Source organism: Emydura macquarii, unplaced genomic scaffold, assembly GCF_026122565.2.
Source record: "Emydura macquarii macquarii isolate MOO-44397 ecotype Brisbane River unplaced genomic scaffold, CSIRO-AGI_Emac_v2 contig_1045, whole genome shotgun sequence".
In the NCBI taxonomy this organism is placed as follows: Eukaryota; Metazoa; Chordata; order Testudines; family Chelidae; genus Emydura; species Emydura macquarii.
In genome coordinates, this window is record NW_027131182.1 from 9,250,141 (window position 1) to 9,265,071 (window position 14,931).

The 14,931-nt window shown below is 43.5% G+C and overlaps 1 long non-coding RNA gene across 1 annotated transcript; it reads left to right on the forward strand.

Moving 5' to 3' along the window:
• The first annotated feature begins 4,616 nt into the window (after positions 1-4,616).
• On the forward strand, positions 4,617-14,582 carry LOC137151284 (uncharacterized). The gene is made up of 3 exons (XR_010919230.1): positions 4,617-4,692; positions 13,089-13,140; positions 14,409-14,582. It is a non-coding gene; the product is annotated as an uncharacterized lncRNA (long non-coding RNA).
• Positions 14,583-14,931: the final 349 nt, after the last annotated feature.

Sequence of the window (14,931 nt, forward strand, 5' to 3'; positions counted from 1 at the left end):
CTTTGAATGAATAGGAATTGACCTTACAGGACCCTTAGAGAAGAGCATCTCTCGACACAGCATACACTTGTTATCACACCCTATACCTGGAAGCCATACCACTCCAGTTAACGAAGGCGAAAACTATTACTAACGAGCTGCTGAAGGTCATCATGTAGGCAAGGATTCCCAAAGAGATCCTGACAGACCAGGGAACAAATTTCACATCCCAGCTGATAAGAGAGGTTGGTAGCCTTCTGAAAGTCAAAGCATTACGCACATCCATGTACCATGCGCCGATGGATGGCCTAGTGGAAAAACTCAATCAGATTAGAAAAACAAAATAACCCCTAACTGCTCTTCCTTAAGATTAATTTACTCAAATATTTGCAAAATTTCTCATTTTCATTGATCTTTATTTATGCGTGAAATTCTGTGAAATTTATGACAATGCTGTGAGTTGGAAAATGGATCATTTGCATTGCTCTGAGGAGTTATATATATATTTGTGTGTGCGGAGGGGAATTTAGCTCTAAATGCTTGTAGCTTGGATTCTTTTTATTTTCCTTTTTTTCAGTAGGGATAATAATAATAGTGTCAAGGACACCATTCAAGCTGATGCCTGGAGAGCTATTCAGTATAGACCTATTTACGGCCATTATAAAATGCCTGTGGATAGTTCAACAACCGATTTTCAAGAGTCTTTTTCTACTGTTTGAAGGATCAGGAAAATCTATCAAGCTGAAGAAATTAAGCTATTTTTCTTCAGGGGAAGAGAAACAGAGTAGGGAGCTTCTTACATTAAAATGCTGCTGCAGATTCAAGATGAATGAAAAATTGGTCTGCATAATAATGAGTCCAGAGATAAATTTTTAAAAGGCTTAAAACAGCTCTTCACAGATGTTGCTATATTGTGTGGAATTTAAGGCAATCTTTCTTGCTGGGATTTGGTTTATAAAGTTAGAAGATCACTCTTTCTTCTCCAGGTGATTGTCAGCATTTTTTGTTTTCTCCCACTGTGTTTCTTATCCAAAATGACAGTAACAAATAACAGATTAGTTAGATACATGCAAATTTAGGCTTGGCTTTGAGCTATCACCTAGGAGTGATAGAACCAAGTATTGTACTGTAAAATTCCAGATGACCAACAGGCCATATTTCATATTATACCTTTTAGATTCAATCAAATACAGTTCATATTCAGTAAACAGGATAAAGTCTGCCACCCAGTCACAGTAATGAGATACAATCTGGGATGTTATAGGAAGGATTACATTTATCCAGGAGCAATAGATTATACGGAATATGATACAGGTATGAGTTAATGCAACGATCAGAATGAAACTTAATCTTTGTATATCTGTGACACTTAAAAAGGAAAAAAAGAAATAACAAATAGGAAAGGGGTGTTAAAATGACAGCAAGGGGGCTAATGTAAAACCACGAGAGCAGTAAGATTCACTTAAGGGCACTGCCCTGGTTTTAACTCCCTTCTTTGTGCTTAGCCATTGTACTGTAGCAGTATTTGCAAGAGAGGTCAGGCATTCTAAATACCTAAATTCCCCCTGCGGTTTCAACTGACGATGGTATTTTTCACTGCCTACATTGTGTGTGTTGTTATACCAGACACCCAATTCCACCCCAATGGTGAATGGATTTCTGTATGTATATGTGGGTAAGTACTATGCATTGGAGTAAAAAGTGCTGCCATTTTGGATGGTGCAGGTCTAATTACTTGGCAAGAGGGAGAAAGGTAAGATCTGAAAAACCACAGACTGGTGAGCCTGCAACAACAGACCTCCTATGTTTAGCATTAAAAAGTCAACATTTGGAACAATAAAGCCTCCTACCCCACTCCCACCAGAGTATGTATCCTGGTTTTCCATTTTAACAATAAGGTTTCACCCTGCAGTCTCTTTCAAAGCTGGTATCCTGTTGGTTTGACTCCTGCTTTCACATCTTGGAAGGATGACTGTTCCTTAGAGAACATAAAGATTCCTTTGTTGCTGTAGAAGTGGATGTCAAGGTGGCCCACAGCTTTCCTATTCACTCGCATGTTGTTATTGCAGTACTCCCTACTGAAAGCTTCATGATTACTCTGACTACACTGGTACAGTGAAAACTCTGTAAATTAGTCTCTGTGTTGTAATGATTGTACGGCCATACAAACTTCCTGGTCGTAATTCATGGAGTCATCATGTTTAACTGGCTTCACTCCTGCCCTGCTGCTGCCACTGCCTTGGCTCCCAACTCCTGCCAGGGGATGGGTGACCATGTGCTTGGGTAAGCTCCACCCAGGGAGCCCATTCTTCTGCACCAGGCCATATGACTGAGAGGCTGTGGCTTGTTGCTCTGGGGAGTTGGGGATAAAATTCAGTATTTTTCACTCTGAAAACACAACCCACTGTTGAACTAAAGGAGAATCTCTATTAGCTGTAGCAATATTACAGCTTATATCCTGGGTAATAGAGGGCAACATAGTCACAGACACTGGAGCAGGTCTGATATTCCTCCCAGTAGAGGGCAGTGACACACACCCACACGTGCACCATTTTAAAGTCTATTCCTTGCATTTTCTCCTCACTGTGCTCAGGTGTGAATGCAGGGCAAAGCAGTGGACAATCAAACTCTCTCTATTACCTTGGTACTTACAAGACTTTCATCACAACACCTCTCTGTAGAAGGGAGATATTATTATCCTCATTTCTACACATGGTAGAGTGAGACACAGAGGCTAAGTGACTTGACCAAGCTCACACAGGAAGTCTCTGGCAGAGAAGGGATTTGAAGCTGGCTTTTTCAAGTCTCAGGCTGAACTTAACACTATACTTAAAACTGTAACTTCTTTGTGTTGTTACTGTTATTAATCCTATCTAGTATGTAAATGTACATAATTCTGTACAATGTTACATCCATCCCAAGCTTTGTAGCACATATCAGTGACTTTGGTAAATAGGTGGGTCACCTCTCCCTAGGGCTAAGACTTCTGGCTGGAATTCACCCCAAGGCTGAGATTTGTCCTAAGGGAGTGGAAAGTGAATGGTAGTGAACACCTACCTCCTTTAAGCCCCTTTGAAAGTCTCAGTTTCTTTCATTCTTCCTGCTTGGCATTCGTTTGTGGCATGCTGTTGCTTATTATGTTTAAGATTTGCACACATTTTCCTTATTGTTGTTTTCCTCCAGAGGTTGTATTTATGCTGTGAGTTGTTAAATGTGCCCAACATACTTTGTTTGGAAGTATCGTAAAAAGGTTCATTTTAGAAAAATGTGCAGTTTGAGTAATGTGTGTTAATTACTTGCATGATAAAAGTCGATCAATAAGCTAAACAAACAAATCTCTCTCTGTTCAAATGGGCTCCTGTCACGATTTTGTTATCAAATGGTTGCCCTCCTGCCATCCTGAATCCATAAATGGAAACCCATTTTCTTTTCCAGTGCCTTCAGTTACATTTAATTGAGTGGGAAAAGACATTTATTTTTTTTTTCCCTCTCAAAAGATGCCAAATCCCTTCTGTGCATCACCACAAAAAAAGCATCATCTCTGTATCTGTTTGTGCAACATAGGAGACTCCATTCTTTGGCTGCGTCTTGCTCTCTCAGCATATTCCACAGCTAGTTTCCTTGCCAGTGTGCTGCAGAGACAGGTGAGCCAACAGGGCCATAACCTGCTCTCCTCCCCCTCCTTCAGCTAATATATCTGTCAGAGAGAGGACAACACCATAGTGTTTAGTTTTAAATGATCTAATAATGGTTCCTTGCTCACATTTACGCTGCGTTCTACTTCCATTTTACTTTTACGATGCATGGGGTCTCAATTGATGGGAATGGATGAGCACCATGCTGCCAGATCATAAATTTGCTGCATCCATTATTAAATGTGCCTCTCTTGCTGCTGTTTAGAAAAATCTCAGTACGTTTTATTTCTTGTATGGAGAGGAAGCCCTAAGCCATTGGGACCCAGGGGGGCAGTTACGCAACGTGTAGCCAGAAGAGCTCTCCTTTGCTAGCTAGCTTAAATAACCTACAAGTGGATGTTACCTACACATTATCATTTGAACTGCTTATCTCTGTTAAAACAAATACAAGATAATTCTGCATTAATACCTTAGCTCACAATGATGTTTTGGGCCATTAGGACAGAATACTGGGTTTTTGGTTTGGTTTTTTTTTAAATATAGGCATTTATCAAACCACAGCACAATCATATTTCTATTGTAACACTGTTCCTTCTAAAGAGTTGTAAATATGGTGTTTGTTCTTCATGGAAGAATCAGAGGGGCTGTTTTGACACTGATCCCCATTCCAGCAGAGGGCATTGAGAAGGAGATGCTGAGACACACGGATTTTCTAAATCATTCAGTGTTGATTGAACTCTGCTTCCAATGAAGCCAATGGTAAAACTCCCAGCACCTGTCAGCTGGTCAATAGAGCTACTCTGATTTCCACCAGCTGAGGGTGTGTTCACCATTTACTTCACTAACAGCAGAATTAGGCCAATGCTGAGCACTTTTGGAAGCTCCTGCCCCAGATGGCTTTCATCTTAGTTCTTGGGCTCAATTGTGTCACACCTGCAATACACCTCAGGTTTCCCCATCTAGAAAATGAGGATCCTTAAGTTATTACCCCAATCAGGTTTCCTGGGCTGCAGCAGATTGCGCTGCTGCCTACAACCATGTCTTCTGCTGGGATGCAGTCAAGGAACAGTCAGGCTAGGTCAGTTCCTGGAAAATGCTTTCTGATCTCTCACTGTTGAGATGATTAAAGGGTCTCATAAAGGTTACATGCTGTGGTGTTGGTCATTGGGTAGGTGACACTTACTGGGTAGTGGGAGAAAGTTACCTGACTCTGTGATGTGCCAATACTATAGTAAAGAGCCATGAGATTTAATGCAGAAAAAGTATGGTTAATCAAGATCAACAGGGCACCTTCTGCTAGAAAAAGGGTATTCGACACTATATCTTGGCTAAATTACAATTTAGGTAATTGCATTCCGTCTACCTACATTTCTGCCTGACATTTAACTGGATGTGGTATTTGTCTTCACTTCCTGCCCTAAATTTTTGTGTAACATTAACATAGACTGTTAAAGAATTGATGTGTTCTTCCCCAGAAGTAGGAGTGCTTCACTGATAGGACAAGTGATCTATACATCATTAAGTTTGTAAAGTATACGGAATGAAAGGTTCTAAATAAATGCTGGATGGAAGTGCAGTACTAAAATAATAAGAACAATGATCCTTTATTAATTTTAATTATTATTATAAGACAGTAGGGCTAGTTAACAATCTTTATTTTATGGAACAATTTTTTAAAATATTTTTTATTTAGGATATTATTTGCAACAAGATGCTGGCATTCTGGGCTCATTTCTTCTTCGTTTTAAATCCAGGTTTTGTTAGCAAATTGCCTCTTTATTTTGGTGGTTTGCTTTATGAGAGGTAGCAATGCACAGGTTATTGATTGTCTCTCTCTTAAAAATCAACGGTATGTACAATGTGAATATTAATAAATAATGAAATGTTGATGGACAGGATTTGGATCTGCAGCATGCTGTTTGGGTAGAATTTTTTACTTTAAACATTAGGCTTTGAGTGTGCCACTTTTGCATTTTATTTTCTGCTGCTGAGAATATTGTTTCCCGTTAGCCTGTGTCTAGGAAACATTTTCAAGGCATTCCTGTGGGACAATAACTTGGATGGTGAATTTCCACAACTGACATTATGAAATAAGTGCTCCAGGACCTGCAGGCTGATCTTCATTTGCTTTACTGTAACCACGGCTGAAGATATCTGTCTGCATACGTGGAACTTTATTCAGTACAGAAACTAACAGCAGCAATGTGGTATTGCTTAAAAAGTTATATGTATCAAATATTACATGAAGAATATCACGTACACCATGAGTTCTAATATATAGTAATGTGTAACTGATGATATATAACCATACGCTTGGTAACCTTTCATTTCTAAAGGACAAATTTTTAAAACATCGAAAGCATATGTTTGCATCTGAGAGCCTAATTTAGGCACACAGTTATCACGACTGAGCATGCAAATCAGGCATCTGTGCGTGTAAATGGCCAACTATATGGGTCACAGGCTATCTGCATGGGCTACAATATACCTTGGATGAGCAGTTGTGATAATTGTATGTGCAAATAAGGCATGTGGTTATGTGCCTGTTTTTACTTTTTTTTTAATCCGGCCTTGTGTGTTTGTAAGTATTAACCCTGTCAGTGTATGCATGACTGGGGGCTTCCCCAACACATGGTGTAATTTGAGGTAGGAGGTGAAGAATGCTTTCTAAATTTGAGATTGGCATATTCATTGTCTCACTGGAATAGTTACATGGTTCCAGCCTGCTCTGTTAGCACCATAAAAACATCAGAGACTGGAGGGGAGACTGGCTGATATTATACTACTACTGTAGAGGAGACTTTGTGATAGAAGTGAGTGGCAGGACACAGGGCTTCCCTCCAAACTCATCAACACACATATGAAGGGGTGGAGGAAGACAAGGGAGCGGGGAGATGGTGGAGGGATGAAGCTGGGATAGTGCGGTCTTCTGCTTAAATGGACTGTCCCTCAGAAAAAAATTGGCTGTAAGAAAAGACAAATGCGCAGGGATTATTTATTTTTACTGAACCAGTTCACCAGATGTAGATGTTTCCATGTCCAAGTGTAGAACATTGCAGATCCCTAAGGAATATTGTTGAAATCTACAAGATTTCCCCCACTGACCTGCAGGGGCTTTATCTGTAGAGTGTTGTCAGGATTAGTCTTGGTTTTATTTTTCTTTCTTTTCTTGCTGCGTTCATGTTCTTTTGATCTCACTCTTTAGACCTGAACCAAAATCTGAGCTATTAACCCTGGAAAATTATGAAGAAATTCAAGTCAGGATCAAACCTCTTTGCTGGACTCTAGTTCCATACCAGACTAGATCCAAACACCCTCACCGCCTGGGAAACTGCAGATCCGGGTTTGGGTCAGAATTTGTGGCATAGGCCCACTTTCCAAACTTCATGAAAACTGTAAGAATTACAAAGAGCAAACAACCAGACTCTGATGTTAATGTGATGTTGAAATGAATGGGGAAAGTTCCCACTTCTGCAGAGTGCTGCACTTCACCCTTTCTTGCCGCAGACCAAGTATAGCAGGAGTGTATTAGTTCCAACCAGGAAAGGCCAGGACAATTAGATTCTGTATAATACAGCTCACTGTCTCCAGTCAGCCAGCCACAGCTATTCTGCTGTCTGTGCAGTGGCAGAGATTGTGCTGCCTGTGCAGCGAATAGAGAATAGAATTGCTGGTAGGTTTTGTTTCGCAGCTGAGATGCCAGTGCACACACAGAACAAGAGATTGTGCTCCATTTTGCTGTGTGAACACAGCTAGGTCAGTTGCAAAGGGAAACATTGTCTACCCGTGTCTATTAAGTCTTTCTTGATCCTGGCTGATGCTCAGCAGAAGTTACTTCCCCTGACGACAAATGCAGAGCAACTCTCAGGATTAGGCCCTGAGAGCTCAAATTGGTATGTGCACAGAGCTGGCTGAGTTTATCCAAGGGCAGAATTTGCCCCATCGTTTGAACCTCATGTGGGAAAACAAACCATTAATACAGCACACCACACTACCAGATGTGTCACTGAATATGTTTTTTGGCAGCATTCCAAAAATATATGGGTAGCTCAACAAGACAGATCTGACAGTGACCTTCACCAGTCCCTAAGAAACGTGTGTGAAGTCTTCCAATGTGCTACACGCTTTGGTTTAGTTTTTTGGTGCTGTTGCCTCTGGAGAACAGATAAAGGGTGAATAAGAAACAGAGGATGTGGAAGTGCAATGGCAATACAGGTTAATTTCACAAGAACAATAAGGAGTAAGTAGCAGCCCTGCTCCTGAGATTTTCTCTCATTTGCTGAGTACTCAATGATTATTGCAACTACCTAGATGTACTGGCGATGGAGTGTGTTTGTGTGTGCGAGTGCGCACACATTCACACATTCCTTAATCGGATTCCAATCCCTTCATGCCTGAAGTTGTGTTTTCCCAGCATGCCATCCAAGGCTGGAAACAGACATTAGTGCCACAGAATTATCACCACTTTGTTAACTGTCTAAGCCTTAACAGTCACATGTTATCTTCTTTAACCCGGGCTTTCATCTGATCACTGACGCCTTTAATGCAATGTAGCTCAATTTCGCATGCCTCACCCTCCATCTAATTTACCTGCCTCTCTCCGCACGCATACTGGATTATGTGGACTAATTAAGGCAGGGTGTTGTGAGTGTAGAGGAAACCATTTTTTTTCGGGCACGCACACTGTGAGGGTGTTCTTAAGCGTCCAAGGTTTCATTGTTATAGGGGTAAGTCATTCCCTCTGCCCCTCTCCCTGCCCACACGTGTGTGGGCTGGTGCATGGGGTAGGTGGGAATGGGATTCTAGGAAGCGAACTGGTGGAGTCAGCACCTCGGCGGGCAGCGATGCTGTGCTCCAGGGACGCCAGCCTCAGCAGCAGCACAGAGGGGTAGGTGTTGAGGCAGACCAAGGACATGGCTGGACATGAGGGAAGTGGACGCATCTGTTAGGGAATGATGTAGATGGACTGGATGTAGTTTTCTAGCAACACAGCAGCAACTTGTGGGAGAGTGAAAGTTTTCTTACCTATTTCCACAGCTGTGAAATGAATGACCGAGAATACTGGCGATTCTGGCTTGGCAGGGCGGGCTAGCTGACTGCCTGGCGGGGTGGGACCTCACCTGAAAATGCCAGCTAGGAGCTGAATAATGGGTTACCTCTCTTGTTTTACATTCGAGTGAGGATGCTAGAACTTAATGCAGTCGCCACTGCGGTGATAAATGGTCTGTTCCTATATGGTAGTTTTCTTGTGTGTGCAAGAAAATAAAACTGCAACCTTAAACAAAAAATGACGGGGCTGAGGTTAATAGTCTGCACATGTAGCCACAGAGCGCTTGGGGCTCCCCTTCAGAGAGGGAGGCTGGTGCATTCACTTGGCGTTGTGGATGCCAAGTGCCATGGGGCTAGACTGGGATTTTGCACCTCCCCCCCATCCCCTCGAGACATCATGACTCAAAGGCTCACTTGTGAGTTACAATTCATCCCCAGCTCCAGCCTTGCTCTGGGAAGGGAAAGGGAGTAAATTGCTTCTGGCCTATGCTAGTAACACCAGCCTTCCGCTGCCCCCAGGCTAGCACGGGTACTCTTCTCAGCAAGGGGGAGCAGTGGGGCTCAGTCTGCCTGTCCCTACCTATCTCTGTGGGGGCAAAGGAGCAAACAGAAAGCCATCTTCCTACATGAAGAATGGAAGGGCCAGGTCCTGCCCAGGGGAGGGATATTCCTGCCTTGCAGGGCGTATTGTCCACGTTGCTGCCTAGAACATGTTCACCGTTTTTCATAAGAAGTGTGTGACCTAAACACATAGCTGCACACTCAAATCCAGGATTACAACCCTGCAAGGATCGCCATAGTAACCAGGGGTTGGAGCATGGGGGGAGGAGCACAGCACCAACCCCCCCTGCTAGAAGGAGAGGAGATGGCCCCTCCTGCCTTAGGTTAGGAGTGTTCTCCGTCAGCCCCCACCATCCCTGGGCTACTACAGCAAGAGCTCCTCCTCCTGCTGCCACAATCTACTCTAATCCCTGCTTTTAAGCATTCCTCTGAGGGCGCTCTGACGTGCTCTGGGGTTCAATTCCCACCCCCCCCCTCAGGACAGGTGGGGGAGGTGATGTAAAGCCATGTGTGCCCCCTGCCTCCAAGTGAGCTGAGGGATTGCTCCAGCACACAGCAGGACGCGGGCCCTGGTTTGCATTGGACTGCGAAAGTTGGTTTGGGTATTGCATACCCAACAATCCAGCTTCATGTGAATGAAATATGGAGACTTCAGTGGAAGTGGACTGAATCCCACAACGTGTAGACGGAAGGAGCGTTGGGAGAGTAAGATCCTTACCTGCCCCTGTCCCACAGAAGTCAACAGGGTTGGGACCACTGTGAGTAGAAGGAAATTGAAAGGAGGAGAAAGATAAATTACTGTTTCATGGTTTTCATCCAAGAGTGCGTCCTTCCCAGCTTGTAAGCAGCTGTGTCCAATGGCTCCACAGAGATTGTGGGTAGATCCCAACTATCGCATGCACTTTAAAGATGTGGGGGGGGAATGACTTATTTGCCAGGTGTATGAAAAAACAAACCCCTTGTTTATCAGGTACATGTAATAAAGGGCTATATTTACCAATTCTATAGCCGTGTTCAGGCGAGGTCTCAAATCCAGTGAGTAGTGAGCCCTTATATAGGGCTTTTCATTTGTATATCTTAAAGTGCTTTACAAAGGAGGTCATTATTATTGCCCTTGTTTTACAGAGCAGAAAACTGAGGCTCAGAGAGGGGGAGGTTATGCAAGGTGACCCAGCAGCAGAACCAGGAATAGCACAGGTCTCCTGGATCCCAGATCAGTGTCTAGTCACTAGGCCACACTGCCTCTGTGCCCATTGACTTCACTGAGACTCTTCAATGTGAATAGGGGCTGTAGCGTGGGATCCACAGGATCTGGTGGTTTTTTACAGTTCAGTGTCTGCTCTCAGGCTTCTTAACTATGAACGAAAACTGGGTAACACTTTCTAGACTGCAGCAGCTGGCCACTCCCATGGGAAATGTACGAAGCGATCTGACCGGCCTCTGCCTTCATCTTCCTTTCTGTCTCCCTAACATTTCCTGACTTTGTTCTTTGTTAAAAGACATACAGTGGAGGAGATGCAGCCGCTCTTTGTGCCAGAGATTTGAATTTGATCCTTTCCAACACCAAAAATCAATACTCCTGTGAAGAAGTAGTGGGTGCTATTTTCTAAACCCTGTTTACAGCTATATAGTCTTTTAAGACACGTTATCTGATTCAGCGTCTTCTGGATACTTGACCAAATTTTACAAAGCATTTTCTGAGCATATAATGACACCATTATCTTTATCCACCCTGCTAAGAGTAGCACTGGGCTTACAATAAATATCTACTTCAGGATATACAAGTACAGTACATATTATCTGTTCAGATGGGGGGAGGTGAGGGGGGTGTCCTTAATTTACATCCCAGAAAGCACTGGGGTGTGACAAAGGTCATCAGCTGGCACTGTACCTTCAGCTGAAATGAAATATATATGTGAGCCATGACTGCTTTGTTTGAAAAAAGAGATCATTGATGCTGATGGAATTGGTTAGCTTTTTTTTTTTTTTTTTTGCTCTCATAATGATGAGGCTGTAGATGGCTCAATCAGCACTGGATAACTTCAAATCTATATTAAGCCTGAACTGGTTTGCTTGTAATGCTCAAACTTCAAGTTTTATCTTTAATAGCAATGGCATTTGAACAGATTCCCAGCTACTTAGAGCTTTCTGGGGTGTCACTGTGCTACAGTCCCTGGCCACTTGGAGTTTCAAGGCAGCAGTAGCAAGGATAGAACTGAGATCTCCCCACTGAAAAGGGCAGCCCTGGCACTTGATCTAAAGAAGAATCGTCATTGGTAGTATAGGGCCAATTCTCCCAGTTAAGCAATTCTGAGTCCAGCCGGTGGATGGCAATGGTACCTGCTCTCTCTCTCTCATTGGTTCATTACACTAGTTTGCATCTATATAGCACCTGTTATTTGTCGTTTTCAAAGTACTTGGCCTGCCTTAAAGGATGTATCCTCACAGTCTTTCTTTTGTGAAGTACGTACCCGTTTTGCTGATGGGTAAACTGGGCTATTGTGGGGTTAAATGACTTGGCCAAGCAAAGTCTCACAGTCACTGGCATTGATCATAGAATCATAGAGTTGGAAGGGACCTCAGGAGGTCATCTAGTCCAACCCCCTGCTCAAAGCAGGACTAACCTCAGCTAAATAATCCCAGCCAGGGTTTTGTCAAGCCGCTGTTTAAAAACCTCTAAAGATGGAGATTCCACCACCTCCCTAGGTAACCCATTCCAGTGCTTCACCACCCTCCTAGTGAAAAGCTTTTTCCTAATGTCCAACCTAGACCTCCCCTCCTGCAACTTGAGACCGTTGCTCCTTGTTCTGTCATCTGCCACCACTGAGAACAGCCTAGCTCCATCCTCCCTGGACTCCCCTTTCAGGTAGTTAAAGGCTGCTATCAAATCCCCCCTCATTCTTCTCTTCTGTAGACTGAACAAGCCCAGTTCCTTCAGCCTCTCCTCATAAGTCTTGTGCTCCAGCCTCCTAATCATTTTTGTTGCCCTCCGCTGGACTCTCTCTAACTTCTCCACATCCTTGTTGTAGTGGGGGGCCCAAAACTGGACACAATACTCCAAATGCGGCCTCACCAATGCCGAATAGGGGGGAATGATCATTTCCCGCGATCTGCTGGCAATGCTCCTACTAATGCAGCCCAATATGCTATTAGCTTTCTTGGCAACTAGGGCACACTGCTGACTCATATCCAACTTCTTATCCACTGTTACCCCCAGGTCCTTTTCTGCAGAACTGCTGCCTAGCTCATCGGTCTCCCGTCTGTAGCTGTGCATGGGATTCTTCCGTCCTAGGTGCAGGACTCTGCACTTGTCCTTGTTGAACCTCATCAGATTTCTTTTGGCCCAATCCTCCAGTTTGTTTAGGTCCTTCTGTATCCTATCCCTACCTTCCAGGGTATCTACCACTCCTCCTTGGTCCTTAATACCCTGAGTTCGCCCATTATCATCATCTGTTTAAAAAAAGACATAATACTGGGGGAAGGCAGAGCCATGGTTAGACGATAGCTGGCTGTTTGTCCCCATTACACAGTATTATATCTTTCTTTTACCCTTATACTCGGTATGTGGTGCAGCTTGGTGAGGGAGTGGTGAAAGGTGATTTTATGTCCATATCAATGCTAACCCTTGGAGCTGCTCTAAATTACTCCTGTCTGCTCACAGAAGCTCTTCTTCAGAGACGAAGGGTTCTCTATCCACATCCCCTTTCCCCTGAGAAACACCCCCATGCCACTTAGGGAATTTCCCCAGGCCAGGGATTCCTCCACTACTCAGATATGCTGGATTTAAGTCTGCTTTGTGACCAATTCACAATGATGATGACCAATGCCATTAATCATTACTTTTCCTTCTCTTAATGCTTTTAGATCCTCAAAGTTGCTAGGAGCACAAAGGCAAAGGTTACTAGGAGGTTAAAAGGTAAAGTACAAGGATATGTTTACCATCCCATGGGGCTTTATTTGCAAAGAAAATGCAGTCATGGGAATGAGTCAGATAAAGTTAATAAACATATTAATGAAGCCTCAGAACACTGAAGTTTCATTCATGCTTTAATAACAAAGGAACCTCAGCTGGGTTTTATTCATTGTCACATTCTAGCAGGGAGGGGGGAAAGTGTTTTGCTTCTTCCAGGACATTTGTTCAGTTTAGTATGCTCAGTCAGCCTTCGAGAGACAGGGAATGGGTTTCAAATGGCAGATATATATATGTTTCATACCTGCCATATATATATATATATATATGTGTATATATATATATAGCCTTGAAGGTGGCACAGACTGACTCTCCTGCTGTTGGAGGGGAGCAGGGGAGAGGGAAAACTCCCCTTGCAGAGATTTCTGCACATTCCACCATCCAGGGCAGGATGGGGTTTGCCCTTTCCTCGCCGGAAGTTCTGCCCCATGCATAGGTCTCAGGGATCAGCTGAAGGCCAAGACCAGGGGAGTTGGAACAATTTTTATAGTGGGGGTGCTGAGAGCTGTTGAACCAAACTGCAAACCCTGTATATGATGTAAACCACTTGAAGATAGGGAGTGCGTCAGCACCCCCCACACTCTGAGTTCCAGCACCTATGGCCAAGACCCTCTTCAGGGCTACTCAGTGCTCCTTTCCCCTGGCTCCCCATTGGCATGGTTTCAGAAGAGCCATGCTGACAGGGCTTTCCCTCTGAGAAGCAGCTCCAAGGATCCCCATTTAAATGGGATTCCACAGCACAGAAGGGCCCCTGCTCAAGGGCTGAGAGAGAACACCGAGTGTTCTGGGCTGAAAAGAAATCAGTTGGGAGGGGTATTGGCCTCCAGGCAGAAGGGTGTCCTGATGGGAAAAAGTGAAGCGCCAATTTAAACAGCTGAGTGAAGGAAACAAGTTACAGTGCACAGCAATAGCAAATGTGGTCCTACTTATTCTTGAGCTCTGTTCACTCACTATTTACCTAGATGCAGACACTGATCTCTTTTGTAACAACTGGGATCATGGGTGGCCTGCGTTGTTCAGAGATATGGAGAAGCCTAGCTTTTGGATGGTTTGCCCATCATTGGTTATAGTGCATCAAGGAAGAAATTACTTTTGGTTTTAAGGTAGTTGGGAATCAGTAACCTCACCTCAAAAAGTTTTCTGTGGTGGGTGATGGGAAAGATAAATCCCTTAATACAATCTTTCCCTTTATTTCCAAAATAATGTATTTTCAGGGCATTTTCTGGCCCTGCTCAGACATCCCAAGACATATGTTATTAGATGGCAGGATGATGAAGCAACTAACTGGCTGCTTTCAGCATTTGAAAGCCTGGCATTACCCTACTCTTGAGGTACACCCTGTTGTTCTGTGTCTCAGCGTCTGATAAAATAAAAATGTGAGTGTTTGGAAAGTCTCTAATGACAGTAACCCATTAAAGTGCATGGTTAGATTCCTGGAATTAGGAGTTAGATTAAGAACTGCAGCTCTGGAATTAGCAAAGATCTGTAGGATGCCAAGGTGGGGGCCACATATCAGTGCAATTATTCCCCAGGGGACTAAGAGAAAACAAAAAGGAGGAAATGACTAAGTAACTGTGTGCCATTAAGCAAGTGCATGGCACTGGCTAGATTAATTGTGAGTACTCTGTTGGATGGAGAAGCTTTTAGTCTTCAGAGTCTCCTGGCTTCTAGAGGGTGACACTGAGAGAACAGATCCTAAGGTACCAGTTAAAAAAACAAAAAGACAAAGAAAAATTA